Below are 12,372 nucleotides of genomic sequence, written 5' to 3' on the forward strand. Positions count from 1 at the left end.
CTTGGTGAGGGACCCATTTCTCAGGCAGAGGAGAGAGGGCCCAGCTGTCCATCAACACCATTTCCTAAAGGATGTCATGACAGTCTCCTTGGGAAAGTACAGCCTTGGGAGAGACAACCCTGGAAGATCCACCATGACTTGGAACCTTCTCAATGGGTCTCTCTGTGACTCCCTCTGAGTATCCCCTTTCTCACAGATGCTGTTTTAGAGCAGGAAGAATGTGGGCAGACATTTAAGTGAACTTCCCAGCTTCAGAAAAATGACTTGAGACACAGAGCCTGCCTCTTGTCCCCTTCCCAAGAGACAGCCTCCCTCAGGAGCTCTGGTTCCCAAGTGCTGGGGTCTGAAGCCTGCTCAGCTGCCTTCTGCCTTGGGAGACTGTGGGCACAGAGCAAGTGAGGGCTGTATGTTACTCACCACTCCATCTCCCTCCACTAGACTGTGAGCTCCCGGAGGACAAGGATCTGCCTTGTTAGAGTTGCAGTTGTTCCCAGCTCCCAGTCTGGGCACAGTGGGTCCCAGCAAGTGTTTGTGGCATGAAGAAAGGGGCGCCGGACCCTTGGAAAAGCACGTGGAGACAGAGGCAGCCCCTCCTCTCCAGCTCTGCTAGGCCAGCCCTCAGCCTGGACTGCTGGGACCCTGCTTTAACCCGGGGAAGCTTATCAGGACCACCCTGGAATCAGTTCTAGCCTAGGGGGAGAGTTCAGATCCCAAGTTCTAACCCAGAAGCGTGTCTTCACAAAGAGGCAAGCGGAACCCAGCAGTAGGGGCTGGGACCTCTTGAGGTTCTGGTGCCCTGGGGCTTTGAGATCCTTGGTGCAGATTGGACCCTGGCCTCTCTGTCCCAGCTTGGCTCCCTGGGGCTGGATCCTGAATCCTGGTTCTCCTGGCCACACTGACCATCCTGATCACTGCCCACCGTAGCCATGGTCTGGCTCCCCAGGTCCAGCTTTTCCAACACCCACAGGACATCTTGGCATGCATATGGCACCCCCCACAAGCCCTGGAACTAACTGGGAAGTCAGCAGATGAGAGATGGGGCGGGAGAAGGTCAGGACCATGAGCCCTTCCCCTCACTCAGGGCCAGGCGCACCTCTGTCTCCAACTTTGTGGGAGCTGGAAAGAGGGAGGCCACAGCCCCCCTCCCCAGAGATAAAGCCCCTCGGCCTTCTGAGCATTCCCGGGCCAGAGAGGCTGGGTTGGTGCTCAGTCTCATGGGCTGTGGGTCTCTTGAGTCCTGGCCTCACTGCCTACTGGGGCTTCCCAGGTGGCGGTGGTGGTAAAGAACGCACCTGCCAAAGCAGGAGACACAAGAAATGCAGGTTCGATCCTTGGGTCAGGAAGATCCCCTGGAGGAGGATGTGGCAACCCACTCTAGTATTCTTGCCTGGAGAATCCCATTGACAGAGGAGCCTGGTGGGCTACACAGTCCATGGGGTCGCAAAGAGTCAGGCACAACTGAAGTGACTTAGCACACATGCACACACACACGACTGGCTACTGATTGTGCGGGCTCATCCTTTAAACATCTGTGAGCTCAGCACCTCCCAACAGTGTAACTCACAATGTCTCTGTAATGCACAGGTTTCTGGATGGACAGTGAACCCCAGAGGAGGAGGGGATGAGAAGGCCAGCTTGCGGAAGACTGAGTCTGGCATAGAGTGTACACTGACTGGTGGGTCCAGGGGCTGGAAAGGTCTGAACTGGACCCATACATTCTGGAACCCCCAGAATTGGGGTGGAGGTGGGTAGGCTGGGGTGGGGGAGATGTCTCAGGAGTGCAGAGATGCAGGGGAGGGTCTAGGACTGAGCAGGGAGCATGGACATTCACAGGGTACAGGGAGAAAGGGCCCCACAGAGGAGTGGGCGGAGACAGAAAGGGGAATCAGGACACCAGGTGTCCCGGAAGCAAAGAAAGAAAGGGCTACAAGAAGTGGCGACTGGGGCTTCCCTGGTGGTCCAGTGGCTAAGATGCTACACTCTCAATGCAGGGAGCCCAGGTTCGATCCCTAGTCAGGGAAGTAGATCCCACATGCTGTAACTAAGACTCTGTGCAGCCAAATAAATCAATATTTTAAAAAAAAAAAAGGGGGGGGATGCCTCTCAGACTTGTTCAAAGGACAAGCAATCATGGGGGAGTCTGTGGCCCCTGGGAGAGCAGGGCAGTCAGTGACAATGAGTGCGGAGGTTGAGTCTAAGTGGGCTGAGGGTTCAGGAAGGGAAGACGAGGAGGTAAGACTCAGATCCAACTGAGCAGAGGTGCTCGTTCTGCCTGTAAAAACTGGCCGATTTCACATAACAATCTGGATTCCCATCTTCTCTTGAAAACCTGAGAGCTCTAACCACTCCAGAATTGCGGTGGAGATGGGTAGCCTGGGGTGAGCGAGATGTCGTACACCTGGCTGACTTCTGCACCTATTAACTGGCGTGGGCCTTGAAGGGGCTGTAACCGTGCCATCCCTGATGCCATTCCTTCTGGTGGAATCTCACTGTGTGTGTAGGGATGGGAAAGGACAGAGACGGGAGCGCACAAGGGCAGAAGGAGCCGAATTGGAACCCGAGTCCTGGCTCCCTGCCCAGTGGCCTCCCATCCTCTTCGACAGACGCTAGACTACAGGCGTGTGGCCCTGAAACCTGGGGGGCCAGGCGAGGGCAGAGCGAAGTCCGACCACGCCTGGATGGGGCACCAGAGCTCCGGGCTCCTCATGGTGTCCTGGGAGGAAGGAGGAGCCCTGTCATCAGTTTTGGTCATGCTCAGAGATAAGCAGACCAGACAGTCTCTGTCTAATGTGATGAGGACACCAGGAGGGCCCCCCCACCTGCCTCATCGCCTGAAATCACTCCACTAATACTTGCTTCAATTGGTAAGCTCTGTCTTTCTGGGCTGCCCCTCTGGGATTCCAGCACCCCCGCGGGAGAACTCAGGCTTTGGGGGTTTGAATAAAAGTTTCAAGTATGAGAAGACCTCAGGAGGCCTTGGCAGCAGTGATGGGGGAACATTGGGAAAGAACCCTGTGGCTTCAGTCTGGCTTGGGGTGTCTCCCACCAACTTCCTTTTAAACACTGATGCCAGCTGTGTTTATAGCTCTGGGCCACAGGGATGTTCTCATTGAACAAAAATTCTGAGGCTCTGAGCCTCAGGGGACTGACGTCACTTGGAGCAGGTGCAGGTAGGTCAGGCTATGGCATAGGCAGGAGGCCCTGCAGGGAAGATAAAACTCAGGATTCCAGGGCCTTCTCCTCCATCACACGCCTTCTCCCATGGGCATCCTGCTGGGAAGGAAGAAGGCTTGGCCTCTGCCAGAGCAAATGGCTGGTGGCCAGATGGGGACAGTGTTCTACATCTGCTCCACTCCCACTGGCCAGCCATGCGATCTTAGTCAAGTCCCTTCACTGCTCGAAGTCTTGGCCTCCTTGGCTATTAAATGGGGCCAATGTGACTGGCCTCGCTGGGCCAGTGTTAGAGCCAGAGTGCGTGGAGAACCAAGCACTGAGTGAGCTCAGTGTGGAACCTTCCCAGCAAATGCGGGCTGCTTTTTAACTTCACATGACACCTGTCACTGGATTATTTTTGTTATTATAGTGTTATTTTTGTAAGTCCAATGCTCTGGCTGCTGAGACAAGCTCCCAGGGCACCTATGGGTCATATTGGGCCTCTACCGACTTCGCCCAAATTTCTGCCCTCTGGGGGCCTTGGCCAAGGCCCACAACTGGACACGGGCAGGTGTGAGCAGTCAAGTCCCAGGAGGGTCTTCAGAATAGTCACTGGATCTTCTCTGCAATTCTGGGACCCTGATGCCAACATCACCTTCCAAGGGCAGCGGCTACATGAAGATCAAGGCAGAGAGTGAAGTGGAAAGACCTTTTGGATTTTGGAATCCTGGCTTGGATACTCACTAGTTCTGTGATGTTGGGCAGTCATGAAAATGCTCTGAGCCTTAGTAACCTAAGGACAATGTTACCTACTTAACAAGACCAAGTGATGATTAAACATCACACACACATACACACAAACACACGCACACTCCTAGCCCATTTGACAGGTATATGGTGATGGTTGTGTAGTTGCTAAGTCATGTCCGACTCTTGTGATCCCATGGACTGTAGCCTGCCAGGTGCCTCAGTCCAGGGGATTCTCCAGGCGAGAATACAGGAGTGGGTTGCCATTTCCTTCTCCAGAGGATCTTCCCAACCAGGAATCAAACCCAGGTCTCCTGTATTGCAGGCAGATTCTTTACCGACTGAGCTATGAAAGAAGCCCTGGATACATGGTAGACACTTGAAAAATATAACCATCTTCAACTTGGCCTTTCTTACTAGGACCTTAGACAAAAGTGCCCTACTTTTAATAGCTTCTTCAATTAGTCATCAGGGTCAGGCTCAGTCTGGGGCCAGAGTCACAGCTCTCAGGCTTGTCCAAAAAACCCCCAAAGATCCTGAGTATGACTAACTGGGCTGATCTGTGCCCTGTCTCTCTTACCCTGGCCTGGACCAAGCCTGTTCCATGTATACAGAGGAAGCGGCCCTCCCCCTCCCAGTACTGGCTTTGTCCCTGCTCTTTAGCTCTGGGCAGCAAGCAGTCACAGAAGCAGCTGCCAACGGGCAGCCCAGCCATCCAGCCCTTGGCCAAGGGTCAGAACTCTGCAGGCCGTCTCCTGGCTGGTCCCCTCCCCACCCTCTGCATGCTGGGATACCCCCCACCTGACAGGCCACTGTCTTCCTGGTCCCTGCTGTGCTCTGTCAGGCAGGTCTCTCTGTGCCAAGCTGGGAGGCAGGTGCTGGGCTCTGATCAGACCCCAGAGCCTTGAATCAAGCCACTCAGGGGAGCCCCTGGGCCTGGCCACAGGCCCAGCAGACCTCGGGGTGTAATCTGTTGGGGGGGTACAACTGGAGCTCTTGTTGCCTGTAAGGAACTGAGACGGTTTACCAGGCCAGAGCATAAACCAGCCCAGCAAGCCTGGAACTAGCAAGGATGCCAAGTCTTATATCTTGGCCACGGGAAGACCAGGACTCAGAGAGGGGCAGGGCCCAGCCTGGGGTCACACAGTGATTCAGGGGCTGTGGGCTCGACCCTGGGTTTTCCTGATTCCATTTTGCCTTCTCTCTGTTGCTCTGTGGCTTCCTCTGCTATGTCTCAGGTGCCCACTGTGACCCCTACTAAGGCTATCCCCTCACCCTGTGTAAGGCTTTATATCTGCCAGCATCTCCCAGTTGGTGGTCTGGCTCCCCCATTTCTTCAGCCCTTTGGGGCAGGTTCTCGGGTGAGGTATTCAGCTTCAAGAGGTAAAGTAACTTTCCCAATGTCACGGAGCATGCTCAAAGTACAGCCAGATTCATTCTTTCATTTGTTTATTTGTTCATTCAATAATTATTGAGAGCTTCCTAAGCTCCAGAGACTATGTTGAAAGTAGGGATAAGATGGTGAGGGAAACAGACCTGGGGTTGCTCATGGAACTAGTGGGGCACAATGGGAGGAGGCGCTGATGAAGAATAAGTCACTAATCACATCAAAGCACATAAACCACGTGAAACTGCAGCAGCAACCCTGGAGAAGTACAGAGTCCCGTGGAAGCGTGTAATAGATGAGGATCTGGCCTGGCCTGGGAAGTGGGGAGGGCTTTCTTGAGGCGGTGATGACTGATGATCCCCCAAAGAGCGGGGATAGAATGATCTGGGGAGGGAGAGTGCAAAGGCCTGCTGTGAGAGGGAAGAGGGACTACTCAGAGAACTGAGAGATGTTTGTCCATCAGGTATGGCTGGAGCAGACAGAAGGAGGTGGGGGGTATCATGCTGCTGGGGAGCTGGAGGGACTGACAAAGACCTAACCATGTTGGGCCTAGAATTCTCTTTACCTTGGGAGTAATGTGAAAGCATCAGAGAGTTCCACTGGTACTGTGGCACCACCATATCAAATGACAACCTGCCTTTGAAGGGGGTTTGAAAAAGGGTCATGTTAGATGTACCAAGAGGTGAACAGTGCAGTAACCTAAGGTGGTGGAGCTGGGGGAGAGGAGCAGCCAAAATCAAGATCACAGGAGAATTGACATGACTTGGCAGTGGATTGAATGGGGGAAAAAGAATGTGATTACTGATGCCAAGATGGGGAGGAGCTCACATGAAGAGAGAGTATAGAGAAATAAGAGAGAGACCGTGGGTTGAAACCTGGAACAGGCCAACATGTAATTTCAGGTAGACGAGATAGAGTTACACTTCAAAGAAAATAAGAGTAGGGCATCTTGGAAGCCAAGACAAGGAAGGGTTTCCAACAGAATGAGTGGTCATGAGGGGCTAATGCCACTGAGAGATTACAGAAGATGAGACCCAGTGGATGGAGAGCTAGGCATGGTGATTACTGGTGATTTTAAACAAAATTTTGGTTTGATGGCATCACTGATTCAATGGACATGAACTTGGGCAAACTCCAGGAGATGGTGAGGGACAGGAAAGCCTGGTGTGCTACAGTCCATGGGGTGGCGAAGAGTCAGACCCAATTTGGTGACTGAACAACATCAACATTTCAGTGAAGAAGTGGGGTCAGATTGGAAGCAGGTCAATGGCTCAGCTGGAAAGAGGCAGAACCAACCACAAGATGAGCCACGTGGACCTGTTGGTCTGGCATAGTCACCACTGGGGGACACACTCTATTACTAGATTTTCTCAAGGCTAGAGCCTTCATGATGGAGGGAAGTGGCTAAACCCCAGACTAGCAAGGCCCCGTCTTTGGACCTGAACCCTACCTATTCTGCTCCTCACTAATGAGTTGAGTGAGTGAATGGCTTTGGGGTGCTCTCACCCACTCCACCTCTCTGGCCCCAAAATGGGCCTGCCTGCTGGGATTGCAACCACTCAGAGAGGAGGAGGGAACCAGACAGAGGTAGGAACCCCAAGGACCATATTCCCTAGCTGAGGTGAGACCAATGGGATGGCAGAAAGTAGGGAACTAAGCCAGGAATCAAGGACAGGGCACCCAAACACAGGCAACAAAAATCTGAGGGGGAAAAAAAACTTTGAAAGGACATAAAATTCCATATATATTCAATATATATTATATAATATGATTTAATATATATTAAACATACAATATATATTTCAAGCATTGAAATATTCATTGTGAGAAAAATGAAAGCTTTGGTGGACGTGCTCTGTTGCTGTGTATTTGAAATCAGGCGTGGAAGGGCGATGGCAGATAAGGTACTCTTTCCAGGGTGTAGGGCTTCTGAGGGTCCCAGTCCTCCCTCTGGGGCTCCTGCCTGGTGCCGGGGGCTCGCACTGAAAGCCCCTTTCAGGTTCTGACAGCTGGGCCTTCTTTCTCAGAAGCTCCCCCCCACCCTTCTGCTTGTCTTTGCATCTCATTAGCACCTCCGCTGCTGGTGGCAGCTCTGCCGCCTGGAGCCCTGGAACACAGGCTGCAGGCTCGCCCAGGCCCTGCTCCCTGCCCCCTCTCTGGGGGGAGATGGGTGCAGCGATGCGCTCCCCCGCTACCCACGTCCACCCCTCCACACCCTTCACCCTGGCGCCGCCGCTTGGCTCCCACTGCGCGTTCCCATGGCAACCGGGTGCCGGCGCGGGTCGCAGAGCCCTGGGCGGCCCAGCTCCCCGCCCCGCTGCCCAAGCTGGATCGGTGATAGGCAGGGCCTCAATCTCCCGAGATGATCGGCGATAATTGGTTTATGGAAATAGCGGAGGGGAAAAGGGAGCTCCCCGCCAAGCCTGCTCCCAGCCACCTGTCCTTCCTTAGCACGGAAATGGAGGCGGGCGGGGCGGGCAGGGCTGAGGAGCTGGGCGGTGGAAACCCGGCTTTTGAGACAAGCAAGTGTGTCACCTGTTGGGCTCCAGCTCATCCTCTGTCCCACTCGCTGTGTGGGTGCCTTGGGCCGGCTTGTTGTCATAGTAACCTAGGATGTTTGCCTCAGTATTCCTTGACCCCTAAGCCTGCTCAGGCCTCTACTGGGCATATTGTTAGGGAAATGGAGAGGGGGAGAGGGGGTCTGTCCTTGGAAACCCCAGTGTGGGGGACAGAGGAGCAGCACCTAATTTTGTTTATATAAAGTATGTCAGACCAGTGTTGCCACTGCTGTGGGTCCCAAAGCAGGGACAGCTCAGCTAGGATGGGTGCCCTGAGGGGGAGGCGCACAAACCAGGCTCTGAACAGGGATTTCAGCTGGGGTAGGCACTCCCCCAAAGGAAAGGTGGGCAGAGCCTGCGGGAGGGGAGGGGTAGGTAGCCTGGTGGGGAGGCCTAAGGGCTCCCATTGTCTACAGAGGGGCTAAGGGATAGCAAGTTCACGGAGGGGTTACTGCACATGCTTTATAATCAAGACTGAGCAGATGTTACCCTCCCCCCATCCATATAGAAGTTTGGTTGGATGGAGACTCTGTCGCCCCTTGATGCCCTTCCAGCAGAAGTGAGGTCCAGGAAGCATGCAGTGTACATGACATACCAGGTCTCACTCGGATACCAGGCTGCAAGAAGTATGCTTCCTGACTCCAGCTGGTTGGAGGGGAGGGAGCATGCATTAAGGGATCAGAAGGAACCAGGGAAGCCTCATAATAGAAATGACCAAAGAAGGTGGCGCTGGTGGTGAAGAATCTGCCTGCCAATTCAGGAATCACAAGAGACACAGCTTCGATCCCTTAGTCAGGAAGATCCCCTGGAGTAAGAAATGGCAACCCACTCCAGTATTCTTGCCTGGAGAATGCCATTGATAGAGGAGTCTGGCAGGCTATAGTCCATAGGACCAAGAGGTTGCAAAGAGTCAGACATGACTGAGCACCATACACGTATGCAAAGAAGTGATGGGGACTGAGGAGGAGGATGGTCATGGGGTCCTTACCCCAGGACTGGGCATGGTAAGACGGAGCACTCAGAGGCCGGGAGAGGTAGGCCTTAGGCTTTCTCCTTCCTTTGACCATCACCTCCCACTGAGTCCAGCCCAGGTCTCTGCACCTGGGGGCCCTGCCTTGCTGAGGTCGATTTGTGGCCAAACCCTGGTGGTTGTGAGATCAAGGAGTGGCTCTTCCCTCCTCCCCAACCATGGTGAGCAGCTTCCCACACAGCAGGGAAGATACGAGACCTCGCCTCTGCAGAGCCCGCAGTCCCTGGGTGGTTCACACTAGGCCTTCTTTCCTCGCTGGGTGTCACAGTCCCAGCCCTGAACCTTTGGGTACTCATATCCCAAATATCCACATGCTGGTTTCTGCTCCATCTTGCACACCATCCCTGACCCTGCTCTCAACCAGCTAGCTATTTATACTACCACGTAGGGCCATGGTGCAGAGCCATCCTTGCAGGCGGGAAGGTTGGTGGCCCCATGGAGAGTGACCGCTATGGCCTCCCTATGAGGGGGAGCCAGGTGGCTGATGACAGAGTCCACCTTCTGGGAGGTATTCATGGGGTCTTCTGGGCCCTCAGTGACCTGTGGAGAAAGCCGGGGCTGAGTGGCCTCTTCCAGGGTGGCCACCTCCCTTTACTGCCTCTTGTCCAAGTAGCTGCTTCCCTCTGTCATCCCCATACCCAGTCTGCAACTAGAGGGGCAGTCAACTTTGACCCCTTTTTCTCTGTACCTCTGTCCCACCCTCCACATCTCTACCTCCCTCTTGCCTCCCCCAGTCTTGATCCAGCACTTTCTATAGAATGAGACAAGCCACTTCACCATTCAAGTCCAGCCAGTCCCACCTCTAAGCCTTTGCTTTTACTGGAACCCATGTCTGTAATTTCGAAATCCTGCCTGCTTTTGAGATTCTGGCGATTGGTCCTCTTTGCTTTCTCTTGTAACTTCACCCTAGTCCATCCTGTTACCCCAGGTCCCACCTGTGCATAGCGCTTTATATTTTTTTAGAATATTTATTTATTTGGCTGTGCTGGGTCTCAATTGCAGCATGTGAGATCTAATTCCCTGACCAGGATCAAACCTGTGCCCCCTGCATTGGGAGCTCAGAGTCCCAACCACTGGACCACCAGGGAGGTCCAGCACTTTCTAGGTTACAAAGGCTTATCCACATCCATGAAGTCACCCAAAGCACTAAATGGAGATGAACGAATGTGCCTTTTCCAGATGCCTCATCCATCTTCTACCCAGAAAACCCCGTGGACCTTGGAGGAGGAGAGGGGCCTGCCCGCACATCGGGTCTCTAGGCTGGTTGCCCCAAGCGGGGGCTCACACGTGCAGGGTCTCAACAGCTCAGCATTTTGTGGACTCACAAGCAGAGAGCAGAACCCTGAGCTGAGGGCAAAGAGGGCAAAGTGGGAAGGGGAGGGAGCTTCCTGAGGCCCAGGGCAGGCTCAATTTGACTCTGGAGGCAGTGGGGAGTCCACGGAGGGTGGCAGAGTCAGGGTACGGACCTGAGGTTGCTGTGGTTGGGATGTTCATCCCTTGGGCTGCTGTAGTTGGGGTGTCCAGTTCTCGTCAGTTCCTTGGCACTGACAGCCTGGTCCTCTTTCCCAGGGTCTGGGGTTGACACAGTTGACCTAGATTAAACCTCATCTGGCGAGAGGTGCCCCCCACCACTACCTTATGTGCCTCCTGCTAATTCATAAGCACCAGCTGATGTGAGAGGCCCCCCCTGGCCCTGGGGGAGAGGCAGTGGACCTTCTCAGGTTGGAGAAGGGGTCCTGGGGGGATACGGAGGGAACTGGGGGCTGACCGTCTTATATGAGAAACTTGAACTATCAGATCTGCATTCCAAGGCAGGCCATGGCAGGGGAGGAGGAGCCCTCAAAGGGGGAAATGTCCACGGAGACCATCAAGAATGATGTGAGACGCTGACTCACAGAAAAGCAAGGACGTGTCCTAGGCAGGCTTTGTGCTGATGGCAGCCTAGGCAGGCTGGGTCCCCTGGCCCCCTCTGTCCTGATGAGCACTGAGTGCTGGAAAGCCTGGGTTTAAACCAACTCTGCCTCTCATTACGGTGAGAAAAAGCCACGTGTGCTCTGAGAATGTTTCCCTAATGTGACAATGAGTCCTTGGACCAGCCTGTCTGACACTTATCTGCTTCCTCTGTGAGGGTCCAGGTTCCCCAGACACTGCTCTCCCTTTGAGCCTGGGGGTCTTGGGCACATTTGCTCCTGGCTGTGGGAAGTCTCCAGGCAGAGAGAAAGGGAAGGGCTTTTATGCATGTGATTTCATGCAGCTCCTTGTGCCTCTCCAATCCATCAGCATGTCCCGCCAGCTCTACCTTCAAACCGTGTCTAGAATTGGATCCCTTCATACCATCTCCACTTGGGTCTGAGACAAGGGATTCCTGCACTCGCCTCATCACTTTCCTGTTCCTTCTGGCCCTCCTGCCACCCCGCCCCCTCTCACAAACAGCCAGAGCGATCCTCTGCCAGTTTCAAGCAGACACCACTTCTCTGCTCAAGCTCCTGCAGTAGCTCCTTGTTTCCCACACAGCTGCACCCTGGCCTGTAAGGACCGCACGCTCTGGTCCAGGAAACCGACGTTGTCTCATCCCCGAGCCCCTTGCCCACTCGCTCTAGCCATGCTGGCCTTCTAGTGATCTCTCACGCCCTCCAAGCTGGCTTTTGCCTCCCAGGCTTGGCCCTGGATGTCCCTTTTGTCTGGACTGCTCTTCCCTACAAATCCATTTCTGTGGCTTGTTCCCTCACTTCCTGTGCATCTGACTCTTTATCAGAGAGGCCTTCTTGGTACAGGCTGTGGTCCTTGCCTAAAAAATGGCTAATTGGGAGGTGAGAGCATCACTCCCACGCCCTTCCCCCAGCCCAGAAGGGCCTGCCCTACAGAGACTCTCCTTCCTTTCCTCTGAGGAGCCCCTCCCCCCAGCCCGGGACCCAGCAGGAGACATCACCATCTGCAGAGGTAACCCCCCCTTCCTCCCCTATTCCTCTGCCAGGCCAGGGCGGGAGGAGGTGGAGGGAGGTTGTACTCAGGACTCCTGCCAGGTGGAGGGGGAAAGAAGGAAAAACAGCTGCAGAGCCACCCCCAGGCTCATAGATCAGGGTTCCACCCTCACTGCATGCTCCGTGACCCACTCACTCCCCAGCAGGTTTGACCTGGTGTGGTGATCCAGGAGCAAGACAAGCAGCCCAGGGATTAAGAGACCTAGGTTTCAACCCATCCATGTCCCCAGCTCTTTGGAAAACCCCTCTGAGCCTTAATTTTTCCCACCCGGTCAATGGGGATGTCCAGAACCATTGGTAATTCAGTTCTCCCAATGATTTGGCCTAAGGTTCCTGTGGTGAGGTCAGGAGAGATGACTAATGTCCCTCTCCCAGGTTCCCAGGAACTGCCTAGGATGGTAGCTCCAGCGCCCTCGTGGCTGTAATGAGCTCCCGAGGTCCCTGGAAGTGAGCGCCCAGCAGCATGGCAGTTGCCCAGAGGCTCTCACTGACTTCCCGGCAACCCCAAGTCCGACC

General features: G+C 54.4%; 1 non-coding gene across 1 annotated transcript; it reads left to right on the forward strand.

Moving 5' to 3' along the window:
* On the forward strand, positions 1,949 to 2,021 carry TRNAE-CUC. Its single transcript has one exon. It is a non-coding gene; the product is annotated as a tRNA-Glu (tRNA).

This window comes from Capra hircus, chromosome 21, assembly GCF_001704415.2.
Source record: "Capra hircus breed San Clemente chromosome 21, ASM170441v1, whole genome shotgun sequence".
Classification (NCBI taxonomy): Eukaryota; Metazoa; Chordata; class Mammalia; order Artiodactyla; family Bovidae; genus Capra; species Capra hircus.